Source organism: Schistocerca nitens, chromosome 6, assembly GCF_023898315.1.
Source record: "Schistocerca nitens isolate TAMUIC-IGC-003100 chromosome 6, iqSchNite1.1, whole genome shotgun sequence".
Lineage (NCBI taxonomy): Eukaryota > Metazoa > Arthropoda > Insecta > Orthoptera > Acrididae > Schistocerca > Schistocerca nitens.
In genome coordinates this window covers 622,308,946-622,317,111 of record NC_064619.1, presented here as the reverse complement: position 1 = coordinate 622,317,111, position 8,166 = coordinate 622,308,946, and positions in this window count along the sequence as shown.

Below are 8,166 nucleotides of genomic sequence, written 5' to 3'. Positions count from 1 at the left end.
GAAACTTACTTTCCAAACAGCTCTTGCATATTCATATCGTTAACATAAAACCTGCATCAAGGACAAATAACTCAAGACACTAAAGAATTAAAGACATTAGCTGCCAGTGGACACTGATTTATATAAATGGGGCAAGCTGAAAATCTGTGCCAGACTGGGATTTAAACCCAGGTCTCCTGCTTACTAGGCACACATTTGACTTCTAATGCCAGGCTTGCTCTAAACTCAGCTTCCCTACACATGAGTGCACAGCACCTGGGCACTGGCTCCAGCACGGTATCAAAGGGAGGCTGTGCACATGATCAATCATATGCTAATTATTGATTTGTACTCTGAGTTACTATGTAAATAATTTTATGAGGGTTATTCAGAAAGTTAGATCCAAATCACTGTAGTTAACTGAATGTCACGTGAACATTGAAATGTGCATGCACACCCATTCCTGGCATGCCTTTCTCGTCAAGCAATGGCATTTGCATTGGTATTGGCACAATGTGCTGTTTACAGTGTCAGTTCAAAATGTTTAAAACAATTGATCAGCCCTGCTGACTGCAAAATATGATTAGTGATTCAGTTTTTTACAACAAATAATTTAGCAGCAGCAGAAATTCATCAATAAATAACTGAGATGTGTGGTCCCAATGTGTTAAGTGACAGCAAAGTGAGAAGGTGGGTAAGAGCTTTCAAGAACAGATGGGAGGGAAATGTCCAGGATGAACCACGATCAGTGATCTCAGAAGATTTGCTCAAAGCTGTGAGCAAAAAAGTTCATGAAGACCAGTGATTCACAATTTCAGTTTTATCACTGGAATTTCTGAATGCGTGCAGAACAACTTTGTGCAAAGGTGTCTCTTAAAGTTGCAATTTTGCAAATTGTGTGCATGATGGGTTTCCAGGCTGCTTGCTTAGAAAAACAAAATGAAAAGAGAGGCTTGTGTTCTTGATTTTTTGGACTGTTATCATAAGAAAGGGGATCAATATCTAGGGAACACTGTCACAGGAGCTGAGGTGTTTGTTTCTCACATGGCCCCAGAGTATGAGCATAAGTTAATGGAATGGGGGTCACATGTTGTCACCTGTCAAAGTCAAGGCCAAGCAGACAATATCAACATGCAAGGTTATTGCGACAGTGTTTTGGGATTGACATGGGGTCTTGTTAAGAGTTTATGCAGCAAGGGACAACAACAAACACAGCTGCTTCCTGCACTACTCTGACTAAACTTCAACATGTGATACAGAATAAGCAAAGTGGCCTTCTGAGGCCTGGAGTTTAGTTGCTGCTTGGCAATGTCAGACCTCATTCTGCCATTCACACCCAAAATGTGATCAGACCTTTTAGATCTAGATGGGAACAGATTGTCCACCCAATGTACATTCAAGACTTCATACCATGCACTTTTCACTTGTTCCACTAACTAAAGGAGTTTCTCAGCAGTAAGCACTTCGCAACAGATGACGAGGTAAAAGAAGCATTTAAAGACTGGTTACCCTCACAGGTGGCAGATTTCTGTGATTAAGGGTGCAAAGACTTGTACAACATTATCATAAATGTTTAAAGAAATATGGAAGCTATCTATAAAAATAGAAAAACATGTAGCAAATAAAATAAAATAAGTTGTTTTAAAAAATCTGTGATTGTTTATGTTTTATAAGAAATCAGATCATTACAAATATCCCACGTATTTCATGTAAAATATGTGCAACAGATCCATTTTATCTGGGAGGCTTCTAAACACTTAAGACTCGTTTATTTCATTTAGCCCTCCAATATGTAATTATGATGCTGAAAATACTCATATTCTGTGATGGATTTAGCATGTAGTTTTGTAGAGAGAGTGTGGGAAAAACAGTTTCAATCTGATTGGTATTGAACATAATATCCACACTGATATTAGTGACACAGATTTTCCAAATGCCAAAGCTAGGAAAGTAATTTTCTGTAAATGTTTTTGTTATTCTTAATAACTGAATGGCTAATTATGTTTTAGTGTTGTATGAGGGATAATACATGAAACTCAGCATGATATGTTTTTGGGTGAACTGTAGAACATAAGTCGTATACTACCAAATTTTTTAATACTGTGGCTGGATTAGCATGTCAACTTAACTTCATCGTCAGCTGGGATACCATAGTAGTATTCCACCCTGGCAGCAGCTAGGCTTGGGCCATCTCTAAGCCTTTCCTCTGTACTAGAGCGTTCAGTAATACGTATCAATGTTTCTTCTGCATATTTTCTAATGTCATCAATGTTCTTTCTATAAGATCATCGCTTCAGTGTATACTTATCTCTTAGAGTTCAACAAAGAACTTCCTTATTCCAACAACCAGCCATTTCTCTGGCTACATATGCAACCCACCTCCATTTCATTTTTGTAAGTAATATAGGCCAGTAAACCCTCAGTTCTTTAAAAAATTCAACTCCAATGTATAAAACAGTTTTAAATATATGAGTTAACATGTAAAATATTTGCCTTTAAGCATGTAAGTGAGAATAATGCCACGATAGGTTTCAAATTATGCTTAAAGTTTGTTGAAAGTCACTAAGTGCTTTCATTATCAAACAATGGAAGAATGTAGTCTTAGTAATATGTGCTCCATTTTAAGCAAAAGATAGTTTTTCACACATCTCAATGTCTATGGCATATCTCCAGAATTACATCTTAAACAATTACATAGTTTTGCAGGTACATTCATTGATATACACTCCTGGAAATTGAAATAAGAACACCGTGAATTCATTGTCCCAGGAAGGGGAAACTTTATTGACACATTCCTGGGGTCAGATACATCACATGATCACACTGACAGAACCACAGGCACATAGACACAGGCAACAGAGCATGCACAATGTCGGCACTAGTACAGTGTATATCCACCATTCGCAGCAATGCAGGCTGCTATTCTCCCATGGAGACGATCGTAGAGATGCTGGATGTAGTCCTGTGGAACGGCTTGCCATGCCATTTCCACCTGGCGCCTCAGTTGGACCAGCGTTCGTGCTGGACGTGCAGACCGCGTGAGACGACGCTTCATCCAGTCCAAAACATGCTCAATGGGGGACAGATCCGGAGATCTTGCTGGCCAGGGTAGTTGACTTATACCTTCTAGAGCACGTTGGGTGGCACGGGATACATGCGGACGTGCATTGTCCTGTTGGAACAGCAAGTTCCCTTGCCGGTCTAGGAATGGTAGAACGATGGGTTCGATGACGGTTTGGATGTACCGTGTACTATTCAGTGTCCCCTCGACGATCACCAGTGGTGTACGGCCAGTGTAGGAGATCGCTCCCCACACCATGATGCCGGGTGTTGGCCCTGTGTGCCTCGGTCGTATGCAGTCCTGATTGTGGCGCTCACCTGCACGGCGCCAAACACGCATATGACCATCATTGGCACCAAGGCAGAAGCGACTCTCATCGCTGAAGACGACACGTCTCCATTCGTCCCTCCATTCACGCCTGTCGCGACACCACTGGAGGCGGGCTGCACGTTGTAGGGGCGTGAGCGGAAGACGGCCTAATGGTGTGCGGGACCGTAGCCCAGCTTCATGGAGACGGTTGCGAATGGTCCTCGCCGATACCCCAGGAGCAACAGTGTCCCTAATTTGCTGGGAAGTGGCGGTGCGGTCCCCTACGGCACTGCGTAGGATCCTACGGTCTTGGCGTGCATCCGTGCGTCGCTGCGGTCCGGTCCCAGGTCGACGGGCACGTACACCTTCCGCCGACCACTGGCGACAACATCGATGTACTGTGGAGACCTCACGCCCCACGTGTTGAGCAATTCGGCGGTACGTCCACCCGGCCTCCCGCATGCCCACTATACGCCCTCGCTCAAAGTCCATCAACTGCACATACGGTTCACGTCCACGCTGTCGCGGCATGCTACCAGTGTTAAAGACTGCGATGGAGCTCCGTATGCCACGGCAAACTGGCTGACACTGACGGCGGCGGTGCACAAATGCTGCGCAGCTAGCGCCATTCGACGGCCAACACCGCGGTTCCTGGTGTGTCCGTTGTGCCGTGCGTGTGATCATTGCTTGTACAGCCCTCTCGCAGTGTCCGGAGCAAGTATGGTGGGTCTGACACACCGGTGTCAATGTGTTCTTTTTTCCATTTCCAGGAGTGTATGTAGATACTGTCTGGACAGTGTATTGTGAATAGAGTTAGTAGTAAAGAAATAATAAAATAAAATGCCACACACGATACTGAAATTTTACAGTGCACTATTTTAAGCAAAAGCTAGCAGGAAATTCCAGACTGAGTCTCTGTCTGGCACAAATTTTCATTTGTTGACACATTCACTAAAATTTTCATTTGCTGAGACATTCACTAGGTTACAATCAATGTACTACCAATTTTGACTTATAATGATTGGATGGATAAAAAATCTACTCTCCAAGCAGTGGCGGGACAACACACAAGTAAAAAAAGTGTAACTGATGGCATTTAGATACCACATTTCAATCCAAACCCTGTCACCAAGGGCTTCTCAGTGAACAATGTAGTGACGTGCATTGGAAATTGTTAGGAGAGTAAATAAATAGCTCAGGGAACAGGTCAGAGAGAAAGACATAACTGCTACCCCAGACCCCAGTACCAGTCAGTGGTAGCCTAACAGCTTCCAGGAGCTATAAAAATTTGATTTTCAATAGTTCACGTAATTATTGACTGAATTCAAAGATTTAAAATGCTGTTTAGCATCTAGATATTGCAGAGATTTGTACCTTCTTCCTGTGGGATAGGTATTTTTCTACATTTGTAATAGCAACTTCATTTTTCATTTTCTATTTAGATGAAAAACTAGCAAAGAAGTTTGTATTGTATGGCAAAAAGGTCTAGTGAAGGTCTTTGACCAACTCTTTAGTACTTTTACCATGATAGTCCTCTTCATTAGTGTATATACCATACTGTTAACTGATGTCACTACTGAGTGCACCCTAAATGTCCTGTATATTGTAACTACTGAGATGTGTCCATTGTCAAATAATGACATGAAAGCTATATTTACTTGGCCTGTTTTAACCCTGTAAGTATTACATTACATTTATTGTTTTCCATGGATCCCTTGAAGAGGAGTCTCTGGGATGTGGAAAGAGTCAAAGTTCCCCCCCCCCCCCTCTCTCTCTTAAATACATGAATATTGTACAATTCTAATGCAGACAGAGTTATGAGCTATAAGCCTTGTGGAGATATTCATCGATGGAGTAGAAGGAGTTGGCCAACAGGAAGTTCTTTAATTCACTATGAAACCGATCTTTATCACTTACAAGACCTTTGATATGCTCTGGTAAGTTATTGAATATATGAGTATCCATGTATTTGACTCCTTTTTGTACTAATGTTAAGCTTTTAAAGTCCTTATACAGATTGTTTTTGGTTCTGGTATTACAATCATGTTTTGCACTATTTTGTGTAAAAAGAAACATGTTGGAAATGACAAAGGACATCAATGAGTATATGTACTGAGAAGTAGTAGTTTGAAAATGTTCTCTTTGTGAGAGGAGTTTCTCCAAAAGATGATTCCATAACTCATTAGTGAATGGAAGTAGGCTGAATAAACTAACATCTTCATTTTTAAATCACCTATTTCTGCTATCATGCATACTACAAATGTAGCTGAACTCAGGCGTTTCATCAAGTCTAGAGTGTGAGTTTCCCAATTTCGGTTGTGGTCAATTTGTAGCCCTAAAAATTTGACACTGACTACAGCTTTCATTTTATTGTTTGAATACATTATACTTATAGGATTAAGTATTCCTTGTGAGGTACTACACTGTAAGTAATGGGTCTTGTCAAAATTCAGTGACAATCAAATGGTTCAAATGGCTCTGAGCACTATGGGACTTTTATGTTTTAATGATATAAACTGGAAGTATGAAAAAATTCATTAGAGAAACAATACTAGAACTTAGAACTACTTAAACTTAACTAACCTAAGGACATCACACACATCCATGGCCGAGGCAGCATTTGAACCTGCGACCATAGCGGTCGCACGGTTCCAGACTGAAGCACCTAGAACTGCTCAGCCACAATGGCCGGCCGGTGACAATCCATTTGCTGTGAACCACCCATTGATACTTACAAACATTTCATTAGTTGATCACTCAGTGAGATCACGGGTACTGTTTTTTATATCAATACTTGTATCATCTGCAAATACGACAAAATTTGCATTTTGTGACACTGCATATGGAAGGTCATTAATATATAATAGGAACAATAAGTGACCTAAATCAGAGCCCTAGGGCACCCCTTGTCTGATGGTTTCATATTTTGAATGACTACTGTTATGTGGTAAGCCTGATACAGACACACACTGTTTTCTATTAAAAAGATAGGATAAGAACCATGAGCCTGCTTCTCCTGTTATCCCATAACTTTTTTATAAGGATATCATCCTTAACACAATCAAAAGCTTTAGCCAGATCACAGAATATTCCAAGTGGTAATAACTTTTTATTTATTAATTCAAATATATCATCTGTAAAAGTGAATATAGCTTGATCAGATTACAATCCTTTCCAAAATCCAAACTGATTGTGAATGAGAATATTTTTCTGTACTAAGTGTTTATAAAGTCTATTGTATATAACCCTTTCAAACACTTTTGAAAATATTGCCAATAATGAAATGGGATGGAAGTTTTCCATTGATTATTTGTCTCCTTTTTTGTGTAATGGTTTGACAATAGCATATTTAAGGCTATCTGGAAAAGTACCACTGTGGAGGGATTCATTACATAAGTAACTCAGTATGTCACAAAGTTCTGAGGAGCAACATTTAATTACGGTAGTGCTGACTTCATCATAACCACTTCAGCTTGAAGCTCTTTATAATGTCTTAACATATTTCTGTACACTATATTTTCTGTGTTTGTACCTTTCAATAGGTATCTATTCATGATGCTCTAAGACCAAAACTGGTTGATGCTTAAAGTTTTCAATAAAACAGCTGATGGTCAAATATGAATTTCATGAACATTTGTAACTGTGTCTTATTCTACTTCCTATAACTCAGCAGTACAGAAGTAGTTATCAAGGAAAACCAACTGTAACATGCACTTGAAAACACACTGCTATCTGTCAGACATTTTATTTTTGTGGATAGAATGTCAAAGTGTTTTATAGCTATGTAGAGGAACCACCAAAGGAAAGATTTTAAAAAGTAATTTGTTGTTGAAGGATTATTTTTTATGTTTTAACGATATAAACTGGAAGAATGAAAAAATTCATTAGAGAAACAATACAAAGAAAATTATTTTCTGTGCACTAGGCCTGATAAACGTCGTCCATTGAAAGTAACACAATGTTGGAGTATGGTACGGAAGTGCAGCACAAACTCTCACACCATATTGTTAATTATTGGTGAAATCATGTGCACAGTATCTTCTCTGAGGGTCCAGATTGTTGTGGATGCTATGCCCTGAAACATTTCCTTTTCATTAAATATTTTTAAAGTCACAGGGAATTAAATCTGGTTAGTAAGGTGGCCAATGGCTATCTCTGTTAAGAGAAATGACACAGTAATGACAAAGCATTTGCAGCATTAGTGTATTCTGGTGGTGTGCCTTGTGACCCAGTCTCATCATAGAAGTGTATGACAATGTTATGCAGTATGCTGAAATGACGTCAAAAGGCACATAGCGTTTTCACCAACTTTCACCATGTAGCCATGCTGTTCACTCGATCTACAATACATTGCAACCTAACAGTAAGGTGTGCAGATGGTAGGCTTGGGTTCAAATGGCTCTGAGCACTATGGGACTTAACTTCTGAGGTCATCAGTCCCCTAGAACTTAGAACTACTTAAACCTAACTAACCTAAGGACATCACACACATCCATGCCCGGGGCAGGATTCGAACCTGCGAACCTAGCGGTCGCGCAGTTCCAGACTGTAGCACCTAGAACCGCTCGGCCACCCCGGCCAGCACAGATGGTAGGAGCCACTAACCTTCATCTCTAACACTTCCCTACTGTGACACACTGCCACCTAAAATCTTCCTGTTTCACTGATGGTCCCTGTATTTCACTCCTTTCTGCATTGAAGTGATATTCATCACAAGGTAGTGTTGACCGCTTTTTTCCATCAAAAGGGTCAGTCAAAAAATGAATGACCTACAGCATCAAAACAAGTGCCCTATCAACAACGTATTACTATCATTG